Here is a 15,018-nt window from a genome sequence, read left to right as displayed (position 1 = left end):
GCTGCATGCTCAGTCATGCCTGACTCTTGTGACTCCATGGACTGTAGTCCACCAGGTTCCTCTGTCCATGGGATTTTTCAGGCAAGAATACTGGAGTGGACTGCCATTTCCTCCTCCAGGGGATTTTCCCAACCCAAGGATTGAATCACTGTCTCTTGCATCTCCTGCATTGGCAGGTGGATTCTTTACCACTGCACCACTAGGATGAGCCAAAATATTCCCGATTAAATAAGCAGATAGGATAAAGAAAGATCAACAAGACAACTGGTGTCGCATCTCAGCTCCGCAACTAACTATCTCGGTAACTCTGGACAAGTCATTTCAGTTTCGTAGGTTTTCAGCTTTCCCATTTGAAAAACTGCCTAAGGCCCTTTTCAGTTCCACAACACCACAGACTATAAATAGCTAACAATAGAGTCTGAGATATAGTCCTTGAGACACTGACATTAACACCTCCTAGCATTTGGGAGTCCATCTAACATGGAACTGAATAATCAAAAGACACTCAACACACCATCACTAAAATCCAAACTACTACAAACATAGTGCTTAGTACTTTTCAAGAGTCAAAAATTCAGGTTTATCTACTTTATTTTCCCTGCTTCTTTTATTATTGCTGTTTCTCTGATTCCATACCTTAATCCTTTTTTTTTTTATGTCTTTCTAGCAAAGCCATTTTTACCTTGGCCTTTATTTAAGGTACACAATTTCAAAGGACAAACACAAATTATCACTAAAAACTAAAAAATACAACCACGACATCTCAGATAGTACAGTGAATAAGAATCCACTTGCCAATGGAGGGGACATGGATTTGATCCCTGGTCAGGAAGATCCTCTAGAGAAGGACATGGCAACCCACTCCAGTACTCTTGCCTGGAAAATCCCATGGACAGAGGAGCATGGTAGGCTGCGGTCCATGGGGTCTTGAAAAATCGGACATGACTGAGCGACTTGACTTCACTCACTCACTCACTAGGAAGATTCCACGTGTCATGAGCAACTAAGCCCATGCCCCACGGCTACTGAGCCTGTGCTCCGCAACAAAAGTCACCAAGATGAGAAGCCCACGCACCAGAGTGAAGAGCAGTCCCCGCTCGCCGCAACCAGATTACACCTGCACACAGCAACAAGGACCCAGAGCAACCAATAAATACATTTTTAAGGGCTTAATAGAAAATTTTTTTCCAATTGAATGTGTCCAAAAAGACCTTGTTCTGAATGTTCCGTCAAAAGAAAATGCTTTTTCTTTACCAGTTGAGCTAAGGAATCTCAGCTCATATTTGTTTGTTTTCCCTACATAAATTAATCTTACAAAGTGGGCTAAACCTGGAGGCACACAGACAGACACAGAAAAGTGCCCCCCTCCACAGATATTTAAGGAGTGTGAGTTTCTCTCTGTATTGTTCCCACATCCATTCAAAAGCTGTTGTAGGAAGAGGCTGTAGGGCCCTGCACCAACTTCAGATTTCTGGAAAAGGGCAACATGGCTCTTCTCAAGCACAATCTTGGACCACCAAGACAGCATCATCTATTCTACTTAGTGGTTAAGTGAAGGACCACTTCGGAAGGATAATCTCTTGGCAAGGAGCCCAGCCCTTATCTTGCACTTCCAAGCCTCCCAGACCAGGCCTGGGGTAAGAAGAAGGCTTTGTGAGTCACTCCCCCTGCACTAAAAGTACCGAAAGGAAGGTGTTATCTGCTTGCCTTCAAAACACCACGTCGGTATGGATTAGAGTCAGAAGGCTCTTCAACAGACTTCAGCTTCTGTCTACAAGCTCTGGTGAAAATCAAGGGGCTGACAAGTGTTAATGTGACTACACAAGACGGCAGCTGGGGCTTCCTTCTTCCCCGCTCTGAATGGTTGCCAGCCCTGCCAAAGCTTCACTTTCTACATGCAAAGGAAGCGTAATAAATAAAACCTTTATTACTACGTTTCTACCAACGTCCCTATTAATTCTAGCCTACCTGGGCAACACTCACATTCCTCCAGCCCCCAAACACTTCTCTATAAAGGAAGACACCCACTGAAGAGGCCCACACATTACCCTCCCTGAAATAACTGATAGCACTGTCTCATTCTACTGAAAGTATAAAACTTTAGAATTCCTGAGTGTGATGGACAGAGGGCCATGGTGAAATGATGAAAACGAGTTAGGGAAAACTCCAGTCGCTGTTCTGCAGCATACTGACTTTTCAGAAATTCTATAAATAACCTTCCAAATTTACAGTGACTTCAATAAAGCTTCCTATTTCTGTCTCTCCACCTACCAATTTTCTGAGAATTACACGCTTGCCCAAATTAACGTAAAGCTGAGAGAGGTACTCTGCTGAATCCATCCCTCCAGCGCTGCTGATAAATTCAGAGCTCAGACAAATGCCCGATGAATGAGCCACCTTGGAGGGATTATGACATGAATCAGTCTTCTACTTACAATAAGGTTCCCCTCCCAACACACACACAGATTACAAGGGATTCTATTTCTTTTTCAGAAAGTTTGAGGAAAAGTTAAGGATAAACATGAATAAAGAGTGAACATCCAATTACAAGTTTGAAAAGAAATTCTTCAATGAAAGAGCTTACTCAGCTCCAAAGTAAGGCCTGATAAAGTTATGTAATAACCAGGAAACTGTAAAATATAATCTCTGCACACTTTTCATTTCTTTCTGGGCCCTCAAAGAAGTAACTGGTAAAGATAAGGTCATGGCCATTAATGCTTTAACGTGATCAGACTGAGAAATGGAACTTCCTTGACATATCAGAAAAAAGAAATCCCTACAGCATATACCCATCCACTTTGGGAGAGTTCAGTAGTAAAACAGGTAGGGAAACCGCCATCTATCACCAATAGGTGAGTGAAAGCAGCCACACACTCCAGCTTGAAAGGGCCTGTTCCCTTGTGCCCACCAACGTGGGCTGCCCAAGTACAGCACCCAATGAAATAAAAAGGAATATTTCAAGGAACGCTGATCTCTCACGCATAAAATGAAGCCTCAACTGCAAAAGGGGGGAAATGAACATTTATAGCCTTACCTTTGCCAGAACTCTGGATGTAGCCAGTGCTTCTCAGGCTCTTTTAATTAGGGTCTCTCTATACATCCATAGACTCCCTCTTCTTTCTGCCCATGGTAAGGCAGGAAACAACGTTCTAACACTTCAAATGCTCGGCCGTTAAGAGCTAAAAACAGATTCTGTGCAATGCTGGATGTATTTTTGTCTGCTAGCTACACACCCTCATCATGTTCAATTTTTTCCATTGGTGGGAGAGTGTGATGCAGGCTTAACCAGAAAGTGGTTTTCCATGGGCTGCCGGCAGCGATTAGCCAGAACAGCCTGCCATCAGGCCTGGAGCCGCCGGGCTCGCCCATGACTACGCTGCTGTGGGCTCCGCATTCCAGAATTACCACCAAAGTTCCATAGGAACGCGGCTCCCCAGTTTGCTGAATAAAGGTTTACTCACTCGAAGGGTGCCTCAGCTGCTTTTTTAAGCCCCTTGGCAGGAAGAATATACACCTACCATCCTGGTGTTTGAGCGGTAGTAAACATTCTGTCTCCAAAACCACAGCTGGAATGTCGGCCATAAAAACCCTGCCTCAAGAGCAGCCGTTCAAAATCATTTTGTGATTTGCAAAATAGAGGGTGTGCACTCTCTGTGCCTTGCTGGAGTTACTTCGTTTTCCAGAGAGCTGAAAACTACAGAGCCTTACACTAGTAGTCCCTGTTATTCCAAAAGGTGGCTATTTTCTCCAAAAAAAAATGCATTTAACTGCCCTTAAAAAAAAAAAGTGATAAACCAGAGTTTCACAGGTTTTGAAGTCTTGCTGTAGCTTTTGAAAAAAGACCCCCCATTTCAAGAATCCCCAAAAGATAAGGTGAGGTATTGGGGACGGGGTGCTGAATGAGAGAATAAGATTCCATCTCTGCAGTAAGATTTTCCATTTTAAGTTTCAATCTTTGAAATTATAGTTCATAGAAGAAAACAGTTTAAGCAGAGGTTTCCCAGTTATTCTGGACAAACACATGACAACAGTTTTTTTCAGAAAGCACTTCTCATGAAAAATGTGAATGAAGGACTTCACCGGTGACTCAGTGGCTAAGTGGTCACCCAGTGGGTGACCATCCCAAATAGGGGCCCTGGTTCGATCACTGATTGGGGAACCAGATCCTACAAGTTGCATATAAGATTCTACACGTCACAACTAAAGACCAAACATCCCGTGTGCCACAACGAAGACCCAGTAGAGCCAAATAAATATTTTTTAAAAAGCAAAAATTTGTTTTAAAAAGACCTGTTTTAAAAAAATATGAGTGGATCCATACGTGCAGCAGACAAGATTTTTAAGTAATACTAAAGACAAGATTCTACTTTAGACACACAAGCTTTTAATTCCTCATCTTGCATGAAAAAATGAGTATTTATGTACACATACATACATCAACACACCCAGGTACACACTCACACACACGCAAACTGAATTCTGTTTCCACACAGTTTCCATGTAGTTCATACACGTTTGAAGATACATTTTCTAACCTTAGTTGACACATAATAAGAGCCATCACAAAACGTCATTAGCCCAATAGTTATAAAAAGCCATCTAACCTCCACAAAAATTTGTATTAGTGAACACAGAACCAAGGAATTTTTAGTGCTGGTGGAGAAAGAAGGATAAAAAATTCCCGTCTCCAAGCCCCTCATCAGAAACAAGGCTTCAAGTGACTCGCTTAAGGCCACACCAAGACCTGCCACCCAAGTAACCACAAGCCCTGGGACTGAAGTCAGAAGGTTGCCACGGAAGCCAAGTCATATAACAGAAAACATGGGAATTCCCAAAATGTTCATTTGACCTGTGTCTGTATTAAAAAAAAAAGTCTAGATAAATACAAAAGAAGGGTGCAGTTTAAGTCACTGAGCTCCTATTCCTTTAGACCCAGCACCATCATTTCTGTTACCCAAAAAATAAAGTATCAGCCAACAGAAAACAAGCATGTTTCTTCCAAACAACCCTGAGACAGAACAACTACTCCTTGATACAAAGGAGAGAAAGGGAATTATATAAGAACGAATATGTTTCTGAGGTGGAAAACTTATCAGAAGAACAAGTAATTCCAAGGAAATATTTTTGTATCCCTATTAAGACAATTCTGACCTTTTGATATTCTGTATACACACAGATCACTCCGAGTCAGAACTGCTCAAAAGACTGACTTATCTCCAACATTCCTCAGACACTTCCAATGGGTTTGCATTGTCTGATTCCATTTTTTATCACTGAGGTCACCCAAGTAACTTTTGTTCTATGAATTTATAGAGTCACTTGGGGTTTCAAACTATGTTAGATTTTTCAAGTTCCTTAGACTTCGTCCAACTACAGCAAAATACTCTCAGTTTAGTACTTCATCCCAAAATTACAAAACCCAGCATTATTTCCACATCATAAAACCTAGACTTTATCTTTCTAATGCTTCATTCTGACATAATATTATAATGTAACAGGATATATGCATTAATAGTCATTAAAACTGAATTCCTTGGCAAAGATCTGAGCATTATGTAAATTACTAAAGAAATATTCTGTCTGCAAACACACAGTGCAAAATGACACATGTAAAAGCAAATATAGCAAAACTGTAACAATTACAGAGTAGAATTCAAGTTATGGGTCTATTCAGTTCAGTCACTCAGGCATGTCCAACTCTTCGAGACCCCATGGACTGCGGCACGCCAGGCTTCCCTGTCCATCACCAACTCCCAGAGCTTGCTCAAACTCACATCCATCGAATTGGTGATGCCATCCAACCATCTCATCCTCTGTTGTCCCCTTCTCCTCCTGCCTTCAATCCTTCCCAGCATCAGGGTCTTTTCCAGTGAGTCAGTTCTTTGCATCAGGTGGCCAAAGTATTGGAGTTTCAGCTTCAGCATCAGTCCTTCCAATGAACACCCAGGACTGATCTCCTTAAGGATGGACTGGTTGGATCTCCTTGCAGTCCACAGGACTCTCAAGAGGCTTCTCCAACACCATAGCTCAAAAGCATCAATTCTTTGGTGCTCAGCTTTCTTTATGGTCCAACTCTCACATCCATACATGACCAATGGAAAAACCACAGGTTTGACTAGACGCACCTTTGTCAGCAAAGTAATGTCTCTAGGTTTCTGCTTTTTAATATGCTGTCTAGGTCTACTATTCACTATACAATTCTTTGAACTTTTCTGTATTTTTGCAGATATTCCTAATAAAAGGTTAGAAGGAAGTGACACAAACACACTCACAAAGTAGAAAGATGGTTGCCAGGATGGAGGAAGGAGAAATAGGAGAGGTTGGTAAAAGGGAACAAACTTTCAGCTAATAAGAAATGTTTAATAAACATAAAATGTAGCGGAAATATCTCAGATTTCACAGGGGACATGAGTTAGAAATTCATCTCTCAGTGACTTAGAAGCCTTCTAAAGACCCTGATGCTAGAAAAGATTGAAGGCAGGAGAAGAAGAATGGGACAACAGAGGATGAGATGGTTGGATGGCATCACTGACTCAATGGACATAGGTCTAAGCAAGCTCCGGAAGTTGGTGATGGACAGGGAGGCCTGGCGTGCTGCAGTCCATGGGGTCGCAAAGAGTTGAACACGACTGAGCGACTGAACTGAACTGAAATCCCATTTCCCTCACCATAAAATGGGGTGGATAATAATGTCTATCTAGAATAAAAACATAAAAAGATATAAGTAGTTAATCTATAAGTAGTTACAGAAAAACTGACATTAAGAATACGATTTTAAAAGGAGTATGCTGGGACAGGGGCAATCCAGGAGAGAGGGGATACATGAATACATATGACTGATTCACTTTGTTCTGTGACAGAAATTGACACAACATTGTGTCTATACTTCCAATAAATTAAAATAATAATAACAACAATAAAAGAAAGTCAGGAACAAAAAAAAAGGAATATGAACTCTCAGAAATAACCTCTCCACTTAAAAATCAAGACACTCAATTCCTGCCATATTCTTCACTTCTGACATCAAACACACAATGATACAGAAAGAATATCCCATCAAGCATCATTTTTTATTAATAATCTATAGTCAATTCTAAGGGCTTCACCTGGTTAAAAAAAAGCATATACACACACACACACATACTGCCTTCCCAGGAGATACAGTTGATAAAGAATCTGCCTGCCAATGCAGGAGACTTGAGAGATGCGGGCTTGTGGCAACCCACTCCAGTAATCTTGACTGGAAAGTTCAATGGACAGAGGAGCCTGGTGCACTACAGTCCTTAGGGTTGCAAAGAGTCAGACATGACTATGCACACATGAGTAAACACACACACACATGTATAGTAGTAATAATAAAGACTAAAAACATAAATTATTTTTATCCAAACAGGATCCCAAAAGATAGAATGCTGCTGCTGCTAAGTCGCGTCAGTCGTGTCCAACTCTGTGCGACCCCACAGACGGCAGTCCACCAGGCTCTGCCATCCCTGGGATTCTCCAGGCAAGAACACTGGAGTGGGTTGCCATTTCCTTCTCCAATGCATGAAAGTGAAAAGTGAAAGTGAAGTCGCTCAGTTGTGTCCGACCCTCAGCGACCCCATGGACCGCAGCCTTCCAGGCTCCTCCGTCCATGGGATTTTCCAGGCAAGAGTACTGGAGTGGGGTGCCATTGCCTTCTCCGAAAAGATAGAATAATCTCTCACAAATAGAAACATCCACCTTTGAGGAAACAACACAAATGAGGAAAACCTCCACCATACGCTAACGTGCTAGAAGAGCTTTTAGTCTGCTCCTTCGTCATGATGGAAAAGCAGTATTTCAAATAACATGGGCTGAAAAGATATGGAATTGAGCGATGCCTTTGCAAAAATGTCCTAGATGAAGGCCACACCAGAAGAAAAGGAAACATGCAAAATATTCATGTGAAAACCCTAAAATCCAAATAAATCCAAATAAAATCCACCTGAGGTGGCCTTCCTCCCCATTTCATCAAAAGGCAAAAATCTTAACAACTTGTTTCTAAAACCAAACGCAACTGAATTAGCCCAGAGCTGAGTGAAAGTGTACGTGCCTGGCCTTCATATCCAAACTCGCACAGTTTGAAAGGTTTCCCTCCCACGTGGGACACGGGAGACCCACACAACTGACACACGAACTCCTCTGCAACCCAGCCACTGCTCCCAGGCGCCAGCAAAGCAGCTCAGGCCCCAGACCTTAGGGTCCCTCTTCCTTGACCTCAGACCCTGCGGCGTGACACGAGACTCATCACTTTTCAGCTTCTCAATCTGCGAAAGGGAGATACTACTACCTACCTCACTGGGCTGTTGTCAGGATTAAGTAAAATAATACGTGCAGACTGTGTAATAAAAGACCTTCCAGAGAATGCAGAGCAGAGATCTTGTGAAGTGCCTACTGTTATGTCTAGTACTATAAAAAGTACCTGGCACATGGTGAATACCTAATAAATCAATAAATATCCATTGAGTCAGTGAATGAGTGAGTGAGTGAATGGAGTGATGATGATGATGGCAGTGGGGGTGAACAGGCAAAGAAAAGAACATTGGAAATTCCCCCGCAGTCCAAGGGTAGGACTCCACACTTTCACTGCTGAGGGCCCGGGGTTCAATCCCAGGTCAGGGAACTAAGATCCTGCCAGCTGCACAGTACAGCCAATAAACAAACAAACAGATAAAATAAAAATAAAAACTTTTTTAAAAAAAGGGCATCCAGTGCAGTCTACATATTTGTGTCAGAAGACTCTAAAACCCATTTAAAATAAGCCATTCACACATTATAAATGCCCACCAAGCACATCTTCCAGAGAGATTGTACTTGAAACTGTCCAGCTGTTCTCCTGTAGCATTGCATATTCCAGGCTGCCTTAGCCTCACAGAGATGCGTGAACAGCCCACGGTCATGCAGCTTTCAAGTCAACAGTCAACTCTAAGACAATTCCAAATGCAATGCTAGCATGGTAAAGTGTTGCTTTAAAACCACAACTTCACAAGTGTGGATTAAGAAGACAACAGTGTTCCTGTAAATCAATGAAAAACTTAGTATTTACAAAATGAGGACAAAATAGAGAGCAAAATTAACTTTCAAGTTTTTCAAAAGCAAACTGGAGGTGCCTACAAAATCTACAGTCAATGTTAAAATAATTCAAGATGCAATACTAACATGGTATGTGGTTGCTTTAAAACCACAGAACATCTAAATTTCATAATACAATCTTTTTCTAAGTGTTTTGAAGGCATCAAATGTGCAAAAAAAATAAAATTAATGAAGATAGTTATCATGAAAATGAAAGATTTTACAGTGTAAATATTTATGAAATCCAAGTAGTACCTTACATTTCATAACAATTAAGCCCTAACAATTTAACCAAATGAGCAGTTAGTTACTTTAAGAATGAGCAAATATTAAGTGACATAAAAATTAAGATTTAGAGCAAATTCTTTAAAAAAGCTTTCCTTTAAAGGATCTTTTTTCTCTGAGTCCCCATATCCAAATTAAATACACTTTGACGTTCAACAATTATTGACAATGTATAAAATTCTAAATTTTGGGAGTTAATTTTTTTTTTTCCTCTTTTTGATTGCAGTGCTCAGCTTGCTGGACCTTAGTTCTCTGACCAGGAATTGAACCCAGACCCTCGGCAGTGACAGCATGGAGTCCTAACCATTGGGCAACCAGGGAATTCCCCCAAATCCTAAGTTTTGAAACTAAATAGAATACTTTGTACCAACTAACAGGTAATATTTTATATAAATGACAAAATGTGTATTAAAAATCATGCTACCAATGGAAATAAAACTACAAAATGAGTTTCAGATAAGGTATTATTAAAATAAAAAATTTTAGTAGAAAAAAATCATTTATTAATAGGAACTATGCTTGTAAAATCCTGTCTTATAAATACTAATCACTAGACACATCTGTTTACAACATTTTTGAAGGGTTATGTTGGAAGTTAAGAAAATACAAGTAATCTGCCCAGAACTCAATGTAATTAAAAAGTGTTAAATTCTGCCTCTCACTCCACTCACAATATTTTCTTTTCGTGGACTAAAGTGAAACTGTTTTAGCTGAAAGGTTCCTAATCAGTTTAACTCAGAATAATTGAATCTGAGTTTTTGAAGAGACCCTGCGGGTCATCCATCTATCAAGCCTGGTCCTGGTCCCGCTTCCAATTTGAGAACCGTCTCCAGGATCCTGATAGATGGACCCCTCCCTTCTCCCTAAATACACGGAGGGATGGGAAGTTCCCAGCTCTATTAGAAAGCACATTCCACTGTTAAGTCACCAACTGATAGATGAGAACTCCTTCCCCGGACTTCAGATGAGTCATCCTAAAACTTCCACTAATTAAGTTCAGCCTTTCCATCATTATCCGCACACACATTCTACACCCCCCTTCTACCCAGTCACCCTACAAACAGCAGCAGTCAGGTTCACGGTTCTTCCCGGCTCTCCCCCTCCTTTTAGACCATCTTCACAATGAAGCCAGAGCCACCGTGTAAAACAGAACAGATGGACAACACCAGATTGTTTTTCGCTAAAAATCAAATGCACATGGAAGACAGTCCTAAAGGCTTCAGTCTGCGTCACCCCGCTCAGAGTAAAAGAGGCCACAGGCCCTCTCTGGTGCCACGAAGTCTGGGAAACGTTGGGGCCCCAGGGGCGAAGGCAGGATGGAACCTACCTCCCGAGTCCCCACGCATGTATGGACTGTTCCCAGTCCACCGAGCCAGGAGGCCCAAGAACTGAGCTCAAGGAAGGTGAGGGAGAATTTGCTGCCGAAAGAAAGGACCTAAAATGAAGCAAAAGAATGGTGTCTGAATGCAGAAGGAAATTTTTTACCGTCCAGAGGAGGGATCAGTCTCCTAACAGGGCTGTTTGAAATGTATGAGTGAAGCAGGACTGGGAGCTACATTCTTAAGAAACAGAAACCATTTGTCAGCAAATGAAATGTGTACAAGTATCCTTCAGCACACACACACAAATGCTCTGTTCTATTTTCCTTAAAATAAGAAGCTCTAGGAACTTCCCCGGCCATCCAGTGGTTAAGACTTTGCTTCCAACTCAGAGGGCACGGGTTTGATCTCTGGTTGGGGAACTAAGATCCCACATGTTGCAAGGTGTGGCCAAAAAAAAAGGAACTCTCCAGAAACATCTTCTATTTTTCCATTACAGATACAGAAGTAGATTGCACTTTTTTCACTTTTCTCCTAGTTCTACTAGAAATAAAACTACTTAAGTCAATGAAAAATGGCAATTGACACTCAGTGCCTTGAGACTGTGCACAGCAGCAGGGACTGTGGCCATCTGGCCCATGACAACCCATCCCGAAGGGCCAGCTCATCACTGCCATCTGGGAATGCAGAAGCCTGGGGATGCGCCAGCCGAAACTCCTTTTCAAGAAACACTGAAAATGCTGCTTTCATGTAAATTTTTCCACTTTTTACAGGTCAGCAGCTAACTTACATAACCTGAAAATACTTGTCAGGGACATATTTTGCAGGCCAACCAGAGCTTATCCACAGCCCAGAACCAGCCAGAAGCCCCCCACTTTGCAATATTGGATGTAAATGATAAACCACAAAGAAGACAATTTCACTTAAGCAACAGTCCCGACTCCCTGACTTGGGAAGGCTAAATCCTAGGTCTTGAGGGGCATCCGTCTGCACAACCAACTTGCCTAGGACACCAGAGGCACAGTTAGTGTCACATGGTGAGAAATTTGTGCTCTGGAGGAGATTTTGAAGATTCAATTTGCTTCTTACTGTTTTAAAAATGTGAAATGCTCCTTCGCACAATTATCATGTTTTACACTATGATCCCTGCAAGCAGGAAGTTTTCTAACATTTCTGGGTTTATTTACAAATACAGCACACACTAAAGGTACACATTTTAATAGCAGCTGGTAACCTTTGTATTGACCAGCCTTTGTGTCATCTACATTAGAATATTCAGAAGGAATATCCACTTAGCCTCGGAGGGGTGTTTCACTTATGTTTCCACAAAGTTCAAAAGCCAGGACTGAAAGACACCTGTTTGAAAAGCCTCAAGTTTAGATTTTGGGGGAGTGACATGGCCTGAGTTTTTGAATCCTGCCTTTGACCTTTCTGGGGTCAGTTTCTTCTTTAAGATGGGAATAAGAAAAACATTTTTCTCATGGAGTGATGGTGATTAAGTATGTTCATACACATCCTGACCCACAGATCGAACCCGCATCTCCTGCTTTGGCAGGCGGATTCTTTACCACTGAGCCACCTGGGAAGCCCCCTTCAATTTAAAAAACATTTCAGTAAATATAAAAGTAAATAAAAAAGTAATAGTTTAGCAGGTGGCTGAGTGGCCACCACATATTGGGTGCTTGGGGACAGTCTCTGGAGGCAGCACCCTGAGTTGAGACCCACAAGGCACAAAGGGGCCCAGGAGAGATGAGACAGACTTCAGCCTGGGGAACTTTGCCTGTGTGTGTGTTTTACCAAAACAAGCATGAACTGCAGACACTGCACACCTTTCCAAGGAACTACCTGCAATCATTCCAAACAGGGCTTTGGGAACTGCTCAGATTTCCCGCTGTAACATTTACCCTGCAACAACCAATACACCAACTAGTAAGATGCACCAGTCAGAACGAAAACAGCCTCAACACCTGGGGTGAGACCTGACCTCTCCTCGGTGGCTTCCCATTGCCCAAGTCCCCTGAGCTGTCCCGATCTTACAACTGCCATGAGAAATGATACTCTCTAGTCTGCTCTCAGGGCTTCCCAGGTGGTCCTAGTGGTAAGAACCCGCCTGCCAGTGTAGGAGAGGTAAGAGACACGGATTTGATCCCTCAGTTAGAAAATCATGGCAACCCACTCAGTATTCTTGCCTGGAGAATCCCATGGACAGAGGAGTCTGGTGGGCTACAGCCTATAGTATTGCAAAGAGTCGGACACGACCGAGGCTACTCAGCATGCACAATCTGTTCTTGAGCAGGAGGTCCTAGTTGGTTTGGAGTTCAAACTTTCCTGACTTCAGCTTCTCTACCTAAACTCTCAGCAAAGATGGACATATGCTTTTCCACAGAGACAGGATCAGCCAGCACATCAAATTAAGGGGCATTTGTAAAAAGCCACTCAGATTTGGTGCCCGCTGCCTGCAGAAACCTTGGCCACCAGCCACTAAAGGAATCCACACCAGCTTTCCCTGCTCAGGTCTGCACACAAAGAGCAGTTAATAGAGCGACACGGGAAACAGGCACATAAACACCACCAGATCTTATCGCTCTCGAGATGTACAAGGGCCTTGAACTTACCCCCAGAGGAAGTGTAGACCACACTTCACGTAATCATTCATTCATCTGGAATGAGCTGGCTGAAGAGCTGTCTTTGTAATTCAGGCACAGAACCCTGGCAAGACAAACAAAGCAAAACAAAAAAATAGGTGGTGAGAAACAAGTTTTCAAAAATCAGAGTTTTATAACTAAAGCTCAATTTCTCAGCATTCTGCCTATCTTGGACTTAATACAAAAAGGGAGCATCTGAGAAAAACACAAGTATTAAGTGTGTGTGTGCTCCGTTGCTTCAGTTGTATCCAACTCTTGGTGACCCTATGACCTGTAGCCCGCCAGGCTTTTCTGTCCATGAGATTCTCCAAGCAATACTAGAGTGGGTTGCTATTCCCTCCTCCAGGGAATCTTCCCAAACCAGGGATCGAACCCATGTCTCCTGCATTTCAGGCAGATTCTTGATTCTTTACTACTGAGCCACCAGGGAAGCCCCAGCTATTAAGTGGTTAACTATAAAGGAAATGTGAGGGTCTTCCCACATTCTAATTGGAGAAGCAGCTATACTGCTTCATCCTATAAATATAAAGCCAAACCATTTTATAGACAGATATATGGAGGGAGGGGAAAAGTGGGGAAGGAAGGAGGGAGGAAGAGAAGTGAGGGGAGATGGTTGGATGGATGGTTAAACAGACAGGACAGGCCGCTACTCCACATGCTGAGGCTAGAGCAGTAAAGAAGAGCAAAAGTCTCTGCTCTCACTGAGCTTTACTCAGATGGGAGGAATCAGTCAAACAAACAGGTAAATAAACAAGGAAAAATATCCTAGAGTAACAGAGACATAAAACAGGATGACGAGCTTGTGAGGGACAAGTGTCTAATGTAAACTGGAAGACCAAGAAATGGCCTTTCAAGACGGCAACTAAGTTGAGACCTGAATGCTGTTTCAAAGTTAGTGAAATGATCCCCCAGACAGAGGGAGTAGCCAAGACCCCAAGAAGAAGCAGTTGTCTAGAGGAATTATCATGGACTGTGGGCAGAAGCTGCATGCAAGGGCATGGAGTCAAAGGATCAGAGTTTTGTTACTTATTCAGCAGGTGGCTTCTGGCTCTTCTCCTATAATGGAAATAGTATTTTCTTCCTATGGTTGAAATGCTGCACAGTGACATTAGAACTCATGGCCCTGTTGGTCAACATACCAAAAAGTACCTCTTTTCTTTCACCATTTAAAATGTTGCACAGATGGCTTTCAGAGAATGAGACTTTTTTTTTTAATGACCTATAGTTGATTTACAACATTGTAAGTTTTAGGTGGAGACTTGTCTTTTTACAAAACATCATTTCACCCCTGCTATATACACAAGACACTCTCTTATAGTAATAACCGTATACCACGGCTCACAGTTCACAATCCTTGATAAAGAATGCAGACTTTGGTGCCAAAGGGTCAGAGTTCAACCCCTAACTTCCCCATGACCACCTGAGTGACATTATTAAAGTTGTCTGAGCCTCTGTTTTCTTCAACCATAAAATGGAAATGATATCTACTTTGCAGGGTTATTCTACATACACACAGAGAAAATACTTAATAAAGTAGTTGAAAAATGTGTAATACTCAAAGTGGTGAGACTTGCATTGCAACCAGTAACTATTGAGAAAGGTGTGGTTATCAACGATTTATGCTGCAGAAATACGCCTGTATAACCAGGCACAGTGGAGATAACAATTTCCTTTTA

The 15,018-nt window shown here is 42.1% G+C and overlaps 1 protein-coding gene across 24 annotated transcripts in view; it reads right to left on the bottom strand.

The window, feature by feature from the left end:
* TIAM2 (TIAM Rac1 associated GEF 2) overlaps positions 1-15,018 on the bottom strand; it is a 243,521-nt gene that overhangs the window by 139,107 nt on the left and 89,396 nt on the right. For 17 of the 24 annotated variants that reach the window (XM_086318453.1, XM_086318455.1, XM_086318459.1 and 14 more), the window contains one exon: positions 13,313-13,406. The exons of 4 other annotated variants lie outside the window; for them this stretch is intronic. The gene's annotated coding sequence lies outside the window, so the exon portion shown is untranslated. Of the gene's footprint in view, positions 1-13,312; positions 13,413-15,018 lie in introns of those variants that run through there. 3 more of the 24 variants (XM_086318472.1, XM_086318471.1, XM_086318473.1) reach the window with 1 other exon arrangement.

This window comes from Bos grunniens, chromosome 9 (genome assembly GCF_055505025.1).
Source record: "Bos grunniens cultivar Pamir isolate PY7600 chromosome 9, Bosgru_T2T1.0, whole genome shotgun sequence".
In the NCBI taxonomy this organism is placed as follows: domain Eukaryota; kingdom Metazoa; phylum Chordata; class Mammalia; order Artiodactyla; family Bovidae; genus Bos; species Bos grunniens.
This window is presented reverse-complemented; position numbering and strand designations above follow the sequence as displayed.